A 17,030-nucleotide genomic window follows, 5' to 3' on the forward strand; every position below is an offset into this window, starting at 1 on the left:
TTGCCAACAATGTTTCACGAACTTTGGAAATCTATTCTTCCATCTTCCTCTTTCATTGAGCAACGGTTCCAATTGTTTTTCTCTCTGTAAAAGTATCTTCACAGTCACATAACAATAAAGCAACAAAAACTTTTCTGGAAATCTGAATCTCTTTATAAAATAGCTGCTTTTATTTTATTCAGGAAATCTCCAGAATCATTCAGAATTGAAGTAGTATGCAAATTGTCTCTCTTGTTAAGGCACTCACTCTCTCCTTGTGGTTAATTTTCATTCAACCTTCATCTACACTGACAGGTTGAGATCTTCCCAATAGGAGAGTGGCTACTATAACTCTCTACTCTCAGGATCCTAGGTATAACTCTTGTGGCTGAATGTTCCTAATAACACTATAGCTCATTATTTCCCATAAACAATCAGCCACCTTGGACTGAGAATGCAAAAATAACACATATTTTACATAATATTATGCCTATGAGCTGAGTGACTTTTCCACCAATGCACAACGTCTGAAGGAAGAGCTGTGTTTGTCCTTTGTTCTCGAAGAAGACCATGAAAGAAGAGTAGACATGCACTTAAAGTGTACAGTAAGGCATTCATGTAGGGAGTGTATATCGCCAGGGCAACTCACCACTGTGGAACTGTGGACTTTGATGTTCTCTTTTAGTCTGTTGAATTGTCCATAAATATTCATTGATGATTATAGTTTCTGTGTTAACAAATGTTTCTCTTGCTGAGTCAAGCTGATCCAAGTTATGTGGACCGACACCTAGTTAAGAAGAAAGTACCTGCTATTTGCTAGGTACCATACCAAGCACTTTATCATATCATTTGATACTTCCCAAAACATGGGAGGTGGATGCTGTTGTAATGTCCATTTTAAAGTTAAGTAAAGTGAGATAGAAAAAGATGAAGTAATTTGTCCAGGGTCATTCAGTTAGTAAGCATTTGATGTCACATTTGAACTTGGGTCTTCCTGACTTCAGATCCAGCACTCTTCTTAAGTCTGTGGCATCTGTTAAGGTGTGAAACAGTTACCCATATGACATACATGCAAACACACACACACATACACACACACACACGCACGCACAATGAATACAGCAACTTCACTCACTGACACTTGAAATCAGTCATGCCTGGCTTCAGATAGCACCATCAGCATATCACACCCTGAGGATGTGGCATGACCCCTTTTTCCTAAGTCATCCTTTCTCTTGTATTTCCCCAAAAAAGTCCAGTCTTCTCTTCTGCTCTTACTTACTAAAATCTACTTTAAAATGTCATCTCCAATAAAATTTATTTTGACTTTTAAACTTTCCACCTGTTCAGGAAAGAGGCATATCCCAAATTTTAAAATTATGAATAGAATTTCATGAGGAACAATGGAAATTTAAGTGAGATGGATAGTTTGAAATTTGGCTCCTTGAATTCCTGGCTCCATCATGACGGAATGTTAGTGGGGAAGAGTGGAATGGGAAACTAGCCCATATTCACTTTAATTTTGCCATATTTGTTTTTCCATAGGATGAAGCTAGATGAATTGACTCTTGTGGTTATGCAGAACCTTGAGAAGGCATCTATTTTGACCATAACAAACCAAAAGAGTCTAGGGAAACAGGAGGCACCTAGGAAGATTCAAACCATTGGCCAATGTGGAATTTGACATCTGCAGCCTCTTATTACTTTTATGATTGTTGAGGTTAGCATTGTGCCAATCAGAAAAATGTGAGTCTTAGGGTAAAGAGGAAAGGATGTTCCACTAATGGCTGAAGAGTGGATAGGTGAAAGTCATTCAGAAAAATAGAATCTGCAAATGATAATTTATGAAAACCGTCTAGTAAACTGATTTCGTTGATTCTCTTTGCCACCCTTGAAATGTGTTAGACCAAACATTTTCTATCCTATTTCTTTTAAATCCGGAGAATGTCCAAAAGAGAATGATCACAACAGTGAAAGGGTTGGCATGCGTGCTATAGAAATATTATACAATGTATTCTATACAAGCTTTGCTAGAAAGTAGTAGAAGCTTTTAGCCTGGGGAAGATGAGACTCAAGGTGAATATGGTATCTCTCTTTAAGGATCAAAAGGCTGTCACTTGAAAGGACAGGACGTGTTCTACTTGGATCCAAAGTGGGAGCAATGGGTGGGAGTTTCAGACAGGCAGATTTAGACTGATGTAAGGAAAGCATTCCTAACAGATGTCTAAAAGCATACTGGAATGGCTCCAGAATTCAGTTAGTTAAGTAGCATTTATCAAGCACCTACTGTGTACCAGATACTGTGTTAAGCACTGAGGACACAAAGAAAGGCAAAAAAGGAGTCCCTGCCCTCAAGAACCTCATAGCTCAATGTCACAGGAGACACCATAAAAACAATTATGTACACAAGAGATATACAGGATAAATGGGTGATAATCAATGCTGAATGTTTCTAAGAGTAAGAAGGATTGGGAAAGACTCGAGGCTGGAAGGAAGCCAAGGAAGTAAAGAAGTGAAGAGTGGGTCAGGAATGGGACAGCCAGTGAAAATGCTTGGGTTGAGAGATGGAGTGTCATATGTGAAGAACAGTCAGGAGGTCAATGTCACTGGAATGTAGAAAAGAGTAATGGGTAAAAACACAGAGAAAGGGGCCAGGTGAGAAAGGAGATGGTGCATTCCCATGTTTAAAGACTTTAGAGACTAAATGATTATTTCTTGGAGATGTTGTAAAAGGCAAAAAATTGAAATAAATGACCCCGGGAACTCATCTACTGCTGAAATTCTATGGTTCTGTGTTCATTTTGTAGCACATGGACTCTGTGCTCACTCTCCAAACCTCCAATTAAAAGTGGCAGGCCAGATCCACAGAGCTAAGTTATCACTCTCCTCAGGGTTCTAACCCTAAGGGTTTATGTGAGTTTTCTAGTACTATCAGTCATGAACTCTCCATCTGATGTGTTCCTTGGGGAACACCTATTAAGTGATATTTAATATCTCCTCAATATCATTTCAGCAACTAACATCAATTAGCTTTTACAGAGGAATATTTACTGAGAAGGCGAACAAGATCCAATGTGCAGCCACTTCCTAAACTGAGAGCACATTCTACCATCACAGGACCAGCTGGGAGAGAGTTGGTGGCTATAGAATCTTCTCCCTCATCAATTTCACCTAGCTGTTCGATAGGTGGCACTATTATTCTCAGGGCTACTTGGTCAATTCCCTGCTGGGACAGGTCAAGAAAGGTACTCAGCCATTTTGCAGTTTACTCATGACCCCTCACCTGGGGCAGTTTTTATTTTATAGCAGATCCAATTACTGAAGCCAATTGCTGGACATCTGATGACTCAACCAGTCACAAGATCATAACCTACTCTATTCAACCTCTTCTACTCAATCATCTAAGATTAGAAAACAGTAGGTACAAAAAGACAAAAAGAAATCATTGCACCATGCGTTTATGACCATGTGGTGGATTGCAAGGGAGATCAGGCAGCCACAGAAACACCTATGTGAGCCTCAGCTGCTACCTCACCTTCTACCCAAAGACTCACAGAATTTACTGCATCCTCATTTAAAATACACCAGGAAAGGCAGGAAGATCTTACTTATTGGAGCCTTATTAGGAAAGATGCTCAATTCTGGCTTACATTCAATAAAAAATGTTTGTCATCAACATGCAGCAAGCCAACAGGAAACACAATACCTCTGTGTGCTCTGAAGTAGAATAGGACAGGTACCTTCCATCATATATTTCTTAAAGCAGGTTTGCCAAGCCTGCAAAAGGGTTGGTACACATTCTCTGGGGATGGTCAATAGAGACTATATAGAAAAAAAAATATTCTGAGAATTTTTTTAAAACTTCCTGTTTCACAACTTTCTTACTTAGGGAAATGTTCTGTAATACCTAACCTTCCTTCACTGATATAAGTCCTGGGTTAGAGGAGAACTCAGAAGGGAATGAGCTAAATCATTAGTCCAGAGAAGTTATTAATTTTTCCTTAATTATTTCTATTTTTAATGAATTATTATCTCAAGTAATGTAATTTATTAGTGGAGATAACTTTCTTTCTAGCTTTAATACCTTAAGTGAGGTCCTCCAAATGTGCCCTTTTACAGATGATGGGGTGCTAACTGTGCTGACTGTATCAAGTCCCAAAATATTATGAAACTTCCAGTGTTTGTTGATTCCTTAAATGGCCTCCTCACCCTAAAAACCTATACAGGAAAAACCAAAGGGTTGAAAATTGGCTCCTGCCCACACTATGACATTGATGACCTGTTGAGTTAGTCCCCTGGCAGACCTATCTGGGACAGGTAGAGATGAGCCCAGAACAGAACAGGAGAAAGAGAAAGGGCTAGATTATTTTTGGGGGGAAATGGAATAGAACTGTTTACCAATCACATGTTCTCTCATAACATTTTTAAACATCAGTGTCCTCCTGGTACTAGATTTTGCTTATGGATGTTAGAAACCACAATCTTTAAAACTAGAGCAAGCAACAATCATGCAGAGTAAGCAGTGGTCTACTGTGACTCATAGGTATTTTCCTGGCATAAATATGCCATAACTAATCTTCTCCTATTCCACATTTGTTCAGTCGACTTTATTTCAGTGATGGATTTTGTTAGTCCTTTCCCTATGAAACTTCAATATTATTTCCTCTCTTTGCCAGAAGAAAAATATAGCTATGAGGATGTGTCAGGACTGAGCCCAGGGAAAATTGTGAAGTCAGTGAAATATATCTTGTGCATCCACTCAATAACCTTTCAGAACCTCTCTCACATCTAATATTGCTTTTGCCTCCTCTTAGAAGCCTATCTTCTATATCCTATGCCTAGCTGAGTTTCCTCTGAGGAGAGTCAAGTGTAAAATTCAGGGAATTCAGGTCTTATTGAGCAGCCCAAACTAAAGAGTTGGCATTGGTGAATCAATGTCAATTTGGAAAGAAGTCTCAAGTGCCCCAGGAATTATGTTTGGCCTTGTGCTGCTTAAAATTTTTATCAATGACTTGGACAATTGTATAGATGTTATCTTATCAGATCTGAAGATGACAGAAAGCTTGGAGGGACAGCTAGCATCTTTGAGAGATGAGTTTACAAAAAGATCATAAAAAAAGATCTTTGAAGGAATTGAGATGAAAAAACTAAGTCAATTATAGATTACATTTATGGGCTCTTTTATCATGTTGAAGGTGATTCTACTCATGTTTCACAGGAAGACTTTTCAAAAATCATCCTCAGAAATTAAAAAAAAATCTTCCAAAATCAAAAACTTCTCATCTTAGAGAGCTTGCATAAGTGGTATAGAACTATGATTCAAATCCAGATCCTCTGTCTGACTCCAGCTCCAATATCTTTCCACAATGTACTGAACTGCATATTAAAAAGTCACACCAGAGTAGACTGCTTTGTCAAGATCACATTCATTTCTACAGTAAGATACATGTTTCATTACTATTCATTGCTGGCCTGAATAATGACTGAATGAATGAATACATGGATGGATGGATGGATGGATGGATGGATGGATGGATGGATGAATAGATATATGAATTGATGGATGGATAATTAGAACTTACTAATACCTTAAGTGCCAAGAATTATACTAACCATTTAGTATACAAATACAAACCTCAAGGAGCTCCCATTCTAATGGGGGAGACACACAAGGGGAGCAGTGACCAGAGAAAGAAGTTATGTTCTAAGAAGTCGCAAAGATGGTGAACAGAACATCTGATCAGTCTATTACATCTTCTCTAGAGGCAATTTTAATGTTGATTTGCTTGCAATTCTCAGTAACAGAGCAGAAAATGACCAGGGTAAAGATAATAATGAAAGGTCCCAAGGATTGCAGGCTTCTCTACTCCTAGATAATCACCACTGCTGATCTGTTTTGGAATGAGGAGCAACCACAGAAGCTAAAGCATTAAAGACAATGAAAATAAATTCAATGAAAATAAATTAAAGAGCTCAAAGAATTTTAACTTGGCATTCAAGACCCAATAAAAGCATATAATAAATGCCAATTGAGGCTAAGTTCACTAAAAGGTCTAAGGGCACAAGAAATGCAGCGTTCTACTCACACAAGTAAATGGGATTCAGATTTAACTGTATTTCTTCTGAATAATACCCATTCTAGAGGAGGAAATACTCTAAAGCCTTTCAGGAAGGCAAAAATAAGTCTCATCATCCTCTAAGACATGTATCCATTGGGGTCCCATAAACTCTCATCATTACCAAATGCTACATGTGTTTCACTGTGTGCATATGTGTATGTGTGTATGTGGGGTGTGTTGACACATGCCCCAGACCACCTAAGATGGTGTCGTCTTCATAGAAGACCTTGGGGTATCTGCTTCTGGGAGAGGAGAACTGGTCATGCATGGGCACTTTATATCAGAGATATATACATAGCACACATGATTAGAAATGGTCTTTTTCCATTGGCTTCATAGCCAGGACTGTCTGTGTCTTTAAAGTGGTCAGATTACCTTTGGGGTTTTTGTTTCTGAAAGATTGGCTAAGGGACTCCTGATTTCCCAGACAGTTTTGTCATGCAGTAGAAGAGGAGGGCCTGAGAGCCGTCCATGCTCAGAGTTCAACTGTAATTTTAGAAGCCTATTAATGGTTTCATTGCTGTTCCTAGCTAGTGTTGCCTTGTTAGCCAAGCTTTGATGATTATGATTGATTACTGTGTGCTATGGATGTGCAGCTGCTTTTAAAATGTGCATATAGTTAGGCATGTTGCCACTGCATTACCCTCTCAGGTACTCTGTAGAGTGCCATGTCTCTTGCATATACTGATAATGTAAATTATTTTATTTTGGTTTCAATCAAATCATATGAGCAGTACCAGTTTAGGTTCCAAATGAACCAATGTTACCTGGGTACTGTGATACTCAGGTTAACTACCTGGGATGCCAGGAAAATTAACTACCAGTGTTGTTTTAAAGTACTCATGTTTGGGTTTTTACTGTATACTGTAGCTACAGGTTTCAAGTTGGTCCCAAGAGCTGGACTGAAAGTTTTTTGTGGTCCCTTGGAAAAAGTCTCCTGGAGAAACACAATTCTAGTATTTGATTTGGTTTGCTTTTTCCTGAAGAAAGAACTAGGATAAATCAAATAAGAACTGCATAGAGGAAATCTTAGGCTGGATGTCAGGAAATCTTACTACAATACGCACTGTCCATAAATAGAATATGTCGCCTCTGAGAGGTAGTGAATTCCGTCTCCTTGAAGGTCTTTGAGCAGCAGTTGCATGACCACTTGGTGAGTACATCATACTAGGGATTCCTTCCTGGGAAAACCAAACCTTCTCTCTCTACCCAACTGTCTTGACTGTCATGGGCAGATGTCTCATGGGTTTCCCCCACCTTCACTGTTATTGTCATAGATGTGTCCTTTGTGGACGCAAGTGGAAGTGTCCTTTGACACTTCCAAACCACTCTTTTTACAACTGAGGAAGTGGAGAAACAATTTGAGAAGCATGAAAGGACTCCCAAGGTCCCAGAATCTAGTCACAGCCAGTTCTGTTGAGTTCAGCATAAAGTCTCAATTTCTGATTTAAGGTGGGGTTTAGGGTTCTCTGCCAGTCAGGAAGCACTACTGATTTATGCGATGCTTAAGATTTGGCTTCATAAAAGAGGCAATTTTCAAATAACATGTATCCTATATGCTTTCTCGGCATATTTTCTCTGACCTCAGGTGATCTGTGTCTCCTGAAAAAGTCTGTATGCCCTAAAGGACCTTATTCTAATGCAATACTTTGCTTGTTTCCCTCAATCTCATGGCAAGAAGGGAACATTGGGAGCTCTGATAGTCTTAATAGCAGCTTTAAACTATTAAACCTTATTGCATTAAAACTTCCAGGATATTCTATCTGTTTGCAGATGAGATATATGCTACAGCTGGATTACTTTAATCCTTCAAGGATCTGAAATAGACAGACAGAAGGATAAAAGTAATCTGAGTGCTCTACTAAAGACTAGGAATAAAAATGTAAGCAAATAAGATAGGCCCTCCCTCATCATGTGAATACTGGAAGACAACTCACAAAAGGAAGTTGGAATGTGGGGAGAGAAGAGAAAAAAGGACACAGTTGGGAACAAGGAAATAGGGAAGAAGTTGGAGAGATCCAGAGAGTGCATGACATCAGAAGTGAAGCAACCTAGCTGGAAGCTTCATGAAATGGTGGTTCAGGCTAGGGAATCACCAACCCTGAGATTGAGCCTCAGGGTTTGAGTATCTCCTTGGTAGGAAGGCTATGGGTGAGGAGGTGAAATTCCAGAAGTACATCCACCCAAGAGTGAAGTGAGCCCTGAGTGGGGTGTTCCCAACCCTCTACCACTTTGTAGGTAATCTTTTAGATGATCTGAGGCTGGAAAATTCCCCACCCTGTCACCAAGTTAGAGCTGAGGTTCTCCAGACATAATGGAGCTGATCCTTGAAAAACAGAAACACAATCTCTGCTTGAAGTTTCCCAGTTTATGGGGACTTGCCCAAGCTTGTACCCTAATGGCATAGCCATCTAAACCTCTGGATCTCTGCCATACCACAATGAGGCATAGAGGAAAACTCTAGTGGAATAAAACATAACCACAAAAGTACTATTTTACTGCAATAAATTTATCTGTGTATATTTAACAATGTTACTCCCCTTCCTCTGGGCCAAGAGGCAGAATGCTAGAGTATGAAACTCAGTTGCATAAAATCGAAGTTTATGAGTCCCTTTCACCATTGAGAGAAAAAAATTCATAGACTTTTTTTAAATGTAGAACAAGATCCATGTAGAACATGTACTGTTACTCCCATCTTACAGATAAGAAAATCAAGAGCAGTTAAATTGCTTGTCCAAGGCCAGAGAGTGAGTAAATGTCAGAGTCAGGACTTAAACATAAATTTTCCATCTCCAAGAACACCCTACTACACTGCATTTCTATGGAACCAGATCTCTGTTGTAGATTTTGCACCTGACCTTTCTTGTGCGTGCTTTGATGCATGAGGGAAAGCAGAATTAGTTAGGGCTAGAGTTGGTGTTTTATGGTCATTTTTAGCCCTCTCTTCCTTCTCAGATCAACTGGTATTTACTTTTCTCTGTGTATTCTACATCCCCTACTAGAAGTCAGGACCAGAAGAATACAATTTAATTACTGTTTTTGTTTTCCCAGGGCCTATCACAGTGGTTTGTATGATGTTGGTGCCTAATAAATGCTTGTTGAATATAATTTGATTTGATTTTGTTCTTCCCCAGTATCTGTAGAGATGATTACGATCTGGATTTATATATAGGAAGTAGAAGCACCATGAGAACTCTATGTTATTGGCACCAATTGTTCTCATCTGCCCTTTCCCTCAAAGGAAGTCGTCACAAGTCTTCACATGGGGTAGACATCCCACTCACTTACCAACAGGTCCCTCAGTTACCCTCCACCTGGTTAAATCTATCTGTTGAGACGGTTTTACCAGGGTGTGGCTACTGCACATGCTCCAGCTTCTCAGAGCTGCAGGTGAGACTTGGGTGAAAGGTGGACACCAAAAGTGGATAGGCAACCTTGAAGAGAGCTCAGCAATCCCTTGCCCCAGAGGCACTAGTCCTCCTGAACAGTCAACAAACATTCCCTAAATACCAATTATGTGACAGGACTGTGCTACATGATGGGCATATGAACAGAAAAAGTAGACCTTTCTCCTAAGGGCTGTTGCTTTTTGACAGAAAGTTTATAGGAACAGACATAGAATCTTTCAATTGGATCTGGAAAAAATCAGCTTCAAAGTTAGGTGGGGCCAAAAAAAATTTTTAAATGCAAAACACTAAAAAATAAAAATAAATAAGTTAGGTGAGACCATAGTGAAGTCATACTCAAAAAGATATGAGGGATTTAGTAGACTATAAGCTTTAACGTAAGTTGACAGAGTGAAAACCAAGAAAACTAATAGATTACAATAATAAAAGTATAATACCTTAGTCTAGAGAGTTGAGTCCACTCCATTTTTGTCATGGTTAGATCATATTTGTGGCATTGTGTTCCCTTCTTGCTACCATTTTCTAGGAAAGGCATTGGTATTCTGGATTGCATCCAGAAGAGGGCAACCCAGATCGTGAAAGACTTTGTGATCATGCCAAATGAGAGTCAGTTGAAGAAATGAGATATTCAACCTGGAGAGGAGATTTGGTAGAAGACACAGTAGCTATATTTTGAGTTTTGAAGGGCTGTAATGTGATAGGGATTAGACATGTTCTCTTTTGCCCAAAAGTACAGAACTAGGAGCAACACATAGTAGTTTCAGGGAGGTAGATATAGGCTTAGTAAAAGGAAAAATCTTCCTGAAAATAATAGCTATCCCATGGTAGACTGGGCTACCTTGAGAGGTCATGGGTTCATCCTCACTGGAAGTCTCCAAACAAAGGCAGAATGAACACTTGCATGGTAATCTGTAGAGGAGATGCTTATACAGGAACAAGTCAGATTACAGGGATTCCTCAGGTCCCTTCCAATTCTGAAATTCTATTAATCTTTTGTTGCCATGAATCTCTAAAGGTCCAGTTAAGTAGGTTTAGTATGAACTTGTAGTGAATCAAATTAAACCACTGTATGACTTTCTCAAGCTGCAGTCAACATTTTGGGCATGTGAACAGAGATGGCAGGTCATGGTCAGGCTGAGTTGAGGATTGGCAGGTTACAAATGGCAGGATACATGGATAAGGAATTCAAGGGTAGAGAAGAGTGAAATGAACTATGAACATTAAGGCCAGAGCTGGGGCCACATGTTGGACAAACAGTGAGGGATAGAGAGGCTAGAGAACCCAGGAAAGATGAAATATGTTTTGGAGAAGGGAGACATAGGAAGAGAAGGACAGGAGATCATGACTATGGAGTGCAATTTCAAAGTTCAAGATGATACTGTTGGCATAATTGGGATAGTAGTGAGGTATAAGGTATGATGATCCATTCCACTATGTGGGCAGAAATGGAAATGGAGGTCATGCAGTTTGGAATGTTAATGAAATAGAAGGGTAGGGCATCTGGAGGGATATCAGTATGAATGCTGAACCTCTTCCTCCAGTAGAAGGGCAAGGGTTGAGACAGAGAGGATGACTACACAGAAAGGGTTTAATTTCAGAATTGTGAACCACCACCCTCTAGACTGGTAAATGGAAGTAGCAAAGGGCCTGATGGAGTGAGCCCCAAAGGAGGACAGACTGTTGACTCAAAGAAATAAAGAGTGTGGAAGTAGCAGAGGGGAACAAAGTCTTGTATGCTGACTATTTCTGGCCAGTGTGACAGGGATCACAAGAAAAGGAACCAGCATTGTCTAGAGAAAGGTAGGTTTCAGTGAGATGGGAAGCTCATTGGCTCATAGATTTAGAGCTAGAGGGGAAATTAAAGCTTATCAATTAAAGCTTATATCATTTGATATATGAGGGAACTGAAGACCAGAGAGCTTAATTGATTTACCCATGTTTAAACAATTGTCAATAATCTAAGACAGAATTTGAATGCACGTCTTCCTGATTCCAGGCCCAGCACAACATCCACTGCACCATAAACTGCCTCTAAGAGTGTGAGGGGAAGGGTTCCAGGATACATGCAGACATGCACTATGTAATAAGCACATATTGTATGTGTGCATGTGTGTATGTATGTATGTATGTATGTATGTATGTATGTATATCTATGTGAATATGTAGATGTTACATGTATAATTGGAAAAGACAGTGCTAGCAGATGACTTAAATAATTTCAAATAGAAGGAAAAAAGTCAGTCGAACTGGATTCCAGAAATTTCAAAGCTGTTTTAAAATTCCTGAATATCTCCCAGAAGCAGATCCATCTTTTTAATACTGCCAGTGTTATGTATGTTATAGAACCCTCCAGTGTCTGAAGACTCAAGAAAAATTTTCACTTGCAAGGCAATCAAGATATAGTAGAGAGATGGCACAGTAGATAGAGCACTGGGCTTGGAGTCAGGAAAACTCATCTTTTTGAGTTCAAATATGGCCTCAGACACTAGCTGTGTGATCCTGGGCAAGTCACTTTTCCTTGTTTGCTTGGTGACAAGGAAGACCGAAGCATGCAAATGGAAGAAAACAAAGTCTCCAAAGCCTCCAAGAAAAATATGAACTGGTCCCAGGCCATGGAAGAGCTCAAATAAGATTTTGAAAATCAAGTAAGAGAAGCAGAGCAAAAACTGGGAAGAGAAATGAGAGGGATGAAAGAAAATCAAGAAAAATGAGTCAACTGCTTGCTAAAGGAGACTCAAAAAAATGCTGAAGAAAATAACACTTTAAAAAACAGACTAACCCAGATGGCAAAAGATCCAAAAAGCCAACGAGGAGAAGAAGGCCCTAAACTGCAGAACTGGCCACATGGAAAAGGAGATCCAAGAGCTCACTGAAGAAAATAAGCCCTTAAAGATGAGAATGGAGCTGATGGAAGTGAATGACTTTATGAAAAATCAAGAAATTATAAAACAAAACCAAAGGAATGAAAAAATAGAAGACTATGTGAAATATTTCATTGTAAAAACAACTGATCTGGAAAATAGATCCAGGAGAGACAATTAAAAAATCATGGGATTACCTGAAAACCATGATCAAAAAAAGAGCCTAGACATCATCTTTCATAAAATTATCAAGGAAAACTGCCCTGATATTTTAGAACTCAGGGGTAAAATAAATATTGAAAGAATCCAGCGATCACCTTCTGAAAGAGATCCAGAAAGAGAAACACCACCTAGGAACATTGTAGCCCAATTCCAGAGTTCCCAGGTCAAGGAGAAAATAATGCAACAACCAGAAAGAAACAATTCAAATATTGTGGAAATACAATCAGAATAGCACAAACTCTAGCACCTTCTACATTAAGGGATAGAGGGGGTTGGAATATGATATTCCAGAAGCCAAAAGAGCTAGGATTAAAACCAAGAATCACCTACTCAGCAAAACTGAGTATAATACTTCTGGGGGAAAACGGTTATTCAATGAAATAGAGGACTTTCAAGCATTATTGAGGAAAAGACCAGAGCTAAATAGAAAATTTGATTTTCAAATATGAGAATCAAGAGAAGCATGAAAAGGTAAACAGGAAAGAGAAATCATAAGGGGCTTACTAAAGTTAAGCTGTTTACATTCCTACATGGAAAGATAATATTTGTAACTCTTGAGACTTTTCTCAGTATTTGGGTAGTTGGAGGGATTGTATATGTGCAGACAGAGGGCACAGGGTAAGTTGAATCGAAAGGGATGACATCTAAACAATGAAATTAAGGGGTGAGAGAGGAATATATTGAGAGGAGAAAGAGAGAAATGGAATGGGGCAAATTATCTCTCATAAAAGAAGCAAGAAAAAGCTTTTCAATGGAGGGAAAAAGGGATGAGGGCAGAGGGAAAAAGTGAAGCTTACTCTCATTATATTTGACTTAAGGAGGGAATAACGTGCATATTCAATTTGATATGAAAGTCTATCTTTACAGGAAAGTAGGGGAAAAGGGGATAAGTGGGGTATGGGGGGGTAAGATAGAAGGGAGGGCAAATGAGATGAGGGGGTAATTAGAAGTAAACACTTTTGGGGAGGGACAAGGTCAAAAGAGAGAATAGAATAAATGGGGGCATGACAGGATGGAGGGAAATATAGTTAGTCTTTCACAACATGACTCTTATGGAAGTATTTTGCATAACTACACACGTATACTCTATATTGAATTCCTTGCCTTCTCAGTGAGGATGGATGGGGAGAGAGGAAGAGAGAGAAGTTGGAACTCAAAGTTTTAAAAATGAATGTTAAAAATTATTTTTACCTGCAACTGGAAAACAAGAAGTACAAGTAATGGGGTATAGAAATCTATCTTGCCTTACAAGAAAATAGAGGAGCCCTTCCACCTCTGTTCTCTGAGCTCAGTGGAGGAAGCCCCATCAAGAAACTCAACATGTCTATTTACAAGATCCAGACAAGAGAGATCTTTGACTTTCATGGAAATCCTCCTGTTGAAGTTGATCTCTATACTGAGAAAGGTCCATTCCGAGCTGCTGTGCCCAGTGGTGCTTCTACTGGTATCCATGAAGCCCTGAAGCTCCGAGACAAGATAAGACTCACTACATGGGGAAAGGTGCTTCAAAAGCGGTTGAGCACATCAATAAAACTACTGCCCTGACCTTGATTAGCAAGAAATTGAATGTTGTGGAGCAAGAGAAGATCGACAGATTGATGGGAGAGATGGATGGCACTGAAAATAAATCTAAATTTGGTGCAAATGCCATTTTGGGAGTGTCTCTGGCTGTTTGTAAGGCTGGAGCTGCTGAGAAAGGTGTCTCCCTGTACCATCACATTGCTGACCTTGCAGGCAACGATGAAGTCATCCTGCCCGTTCTAGCCTTCAACATGGCTCCCATGCTGGTAACAAGTTGGCCATGCAGGAGTTCATGATCCTCCCTGCTGCAGCAGCAAACTTTAAGGAGGCCATGCACATTGGAGCTGAGGTCCACCACGACTTGAAGAGTGTGATTAAGCAGAAATATGGACAAGATGCCACCAATGTAGGGGATGAGGGTGGCTTTCTTCCTAACATCCTGGAGAATAAAGAAGCTCTGGACCTTCTAAAGGATGCTATTGGTAAGGCTGGCTATATTGATAAAGTTGTAATTAGCATGGATGTTGCTGCCTCTGAATTCTTCTGATCTGGGAAATATGATTTAGACTCCAAGTCTCCTGATGATTCCAGCAGATACATCTCCCCTTCTGAGCTTGGGGATCTCTACAAGAGCTTCATCAAGGATTATCCAGTGGTGTCTATTGAAGATCTCTGACCAGGATGATTGGGAAGCTTGGAAAAATTTCACTGCTACTGCCGACATCCAGGTGGTAGGAGATGATCTCACAGTGACCAATCCCAAGCGAATTGAAAAGGCTGTGAATGTGAAGGCCTGCAATTGCCTCCTACTCAGAGTGAACCAGATTGGCTCTGTGACTGAATCTCTCCAGATGTGCAAGCTGGCCCAATCCAATGGGTGGGGAGTAATGGTTTCCCATCATTCTGGGGAGACTGAAGATACCTTCATTGCAGACCTGGTGATGGGTCTCTGTACTGGGCAGACCAAGACTGGTGCCCCCTGCCAATCTGAGCTTCTGGCCAAGTATAACCAGCTTCTCAGAACTGAGGAAGAGCTGGGCAGCAAGGCTAAATTTGCTGGAAGAAACTTCAGAAACCCTCAGGCCAAGTAAGCTCTGTGGCTAGGAGGCCTAAGGGTTCACAGGCTCCAGCCACCTCTATAGAAGTCTGCTCCTGTCCTAGAATGGGCAGCACCAAGTACTAGACCAGTCTTGTTTTGGGAGCAGGGCCCTCTGAGGCTTAACTTCCCTCTCCCTTCAACCTTTCTGTGATGTTCTCACTGCTTCGTTAGAACTGTCTTATACTGGAGACTACCTGATCATCCGGCTCTGTGTCAGAAAACCCTTTATTATCTTATGACTGGGATAGATTGACCTGTTTTCACCCCAATCCTGGTGTTGATGTGTGGAGCCATGTACTTGTGATGCAGCGCGATGAGCCCACAGGCCAAATCCTTAGTGGCTTCCATGTGCAGAAGAAAAGTATTCAGTAACCCCCCCTCCCCCAAAAAATAGAGGAGATAAGGATAAGGGAAGGGAGAGGTGTGATAGAAAAGAGGGCAGATTGGAGGAAGGAATTATCAGAATGCACGGTGTGCTGGGGTGGGGGATGGGAGAGATGAGAAGATATTTGGACCTCAAAATCTTGTGAAAATGAATTTCGAAAACTAAAAATAAATAAATAAATGTTAGAAAATAAATAAATAAAAGATGAATATATGAACAGAATGAATAATGTTTATGTTGTTTTAAAGTTTGTAAAATACTTTGTATATCTTTAATTTGATCTTCTCAATAACCCTGTAGGGTAAAGCATTGCGGGCTCCATTTTATAAATGAGGTAACTTATGTTCCATAGTATTAAAATAACTTACCTAGGGTCACAGAGTGAGTGAATTTGAGAGGTAAGATTCACATCAACATCTCTGCCCTCTCCACATCTGCTACATAGCGCTGCCTAGGCTGTCCATGGGAGGGTGACTTCATCAGTTCCTGGACTTGTGGTCTCCTGGACTCCTGGACAAGTCCTCTCACCTTTATTTGTCTATTAAATAATATGAATCATATTAGACAAGCTTGAGTGTTTGTTAGTTTGGCCTGAGAAGACTCCTCAAAATTCACTTAGGTTTTTTGCTACAGAGTCACAGATAAGAATGCACAAGTGTGTTATGTTAACATCACCCCTACTTCTAGAGGAGCTGGGTGGGGATATCATCTTCATGGATGGAGAGGATGAAGGTCTGCAACGGTGAGATGTACAAGGCATTATTCGACTGAATTGTTGAAGTCTAGCTGGTGTGACAGATGACAGCTGAGTCAAAGTTCTTCTGCAAACTTGCTTGGAATAGGAAAAGATCATTGGCTTTAGGGACAGAGGATCTGAATATGAATTCTAACCTTCCTGCTTAGGACCTGGCTAGAGGGAGCTAGAAGGCTCCATGGGTAGGGTACTGAGCCTGGAGTCAGTAAGTTTTTGTTGTTGACTCATTTCCATCATGTCTGATTCTTCCTGATCCCGTTTCGGGTTTTCTAGGTAAAGATACTAGAGCAGTTTGTTGTTTCCTTGTCCAGCTCATTTTACAGATGAGGAACTGAGGCCAACAGGGCTAAATGACTTGCCCAAGTTCTCACAACTAGTAAGTGTCTGAGTTCAGATTGAACTCAGGAGTCCTCTTAACTCCAGGCCCAGCTCGCTATCCATACTACATGACCTAGCTGCCCTGGAGTCAGTAAGATCTGAGTTCAAGTCCAGCCTCAGATACTAGCTGTTTGACCCTGGGGAAGTCGTTTTACCACTTCTTCCTCTGGAAAATGGAATTCATTATAGTACCTACCTCTCAGGGTTGTTGCAAGGATAAAAAGAGATAATGTTTGGAAATTTCTTTGCAAGCTTTAAAGCTTTAAATGCTAGATATTATTACCTATTACATATTATTACCTACA

General features: G+C 40.1%; 1 long non-coding RNA gene and 1 pseudogene across 3 annotated transcripts in view; one reads left to right on the forward strand and one right to left on the reverse strand.

The window, feature by feature from the left end:
• LOC140514877 (uncharacterized) overlaps positions 1-17,030 on the reverse strand; it is a 172,333-nt gene that overhangs the window by 126,020 nt on the left and 29,283 nt on the right. For 2 of the 3 annotated variants that reach the window (XR_011970760.1, XR_011970759.1), the window contains exon 3: positions 15,962-16,131. The exons of the other annotated variant lie outside the window; for it this stretch is intronic. This is a non-coding gene — a long non-coding RNA (uncharacterized lncRNA). The remainder of the gene's footprint in view (positions 1-15,961; positions 16,132-17,030) is intronic. 3 annotated transcript variants of the gene reach the window in all.
• Positions 13,903-15,200, forward strand: LOC140514874 (alpha-enolase pseudogene; annotated as a pseudogene).

This window comes from Notamacropus eugenii, chromosome 7 (genome assembly GCF_028372415.1).
Source record: "Notamacropus eugenii isolate mMacEug1 chromosome 7, mMacEug1.pri_v2, whole genome shotgun sequence".
Lineage (NCBI taxonomy): Eukaryota > Metazoa > Chordata > Mammalia > Diprotodontia > Macropodidae > Notamacropus > Notamacropus eugenii.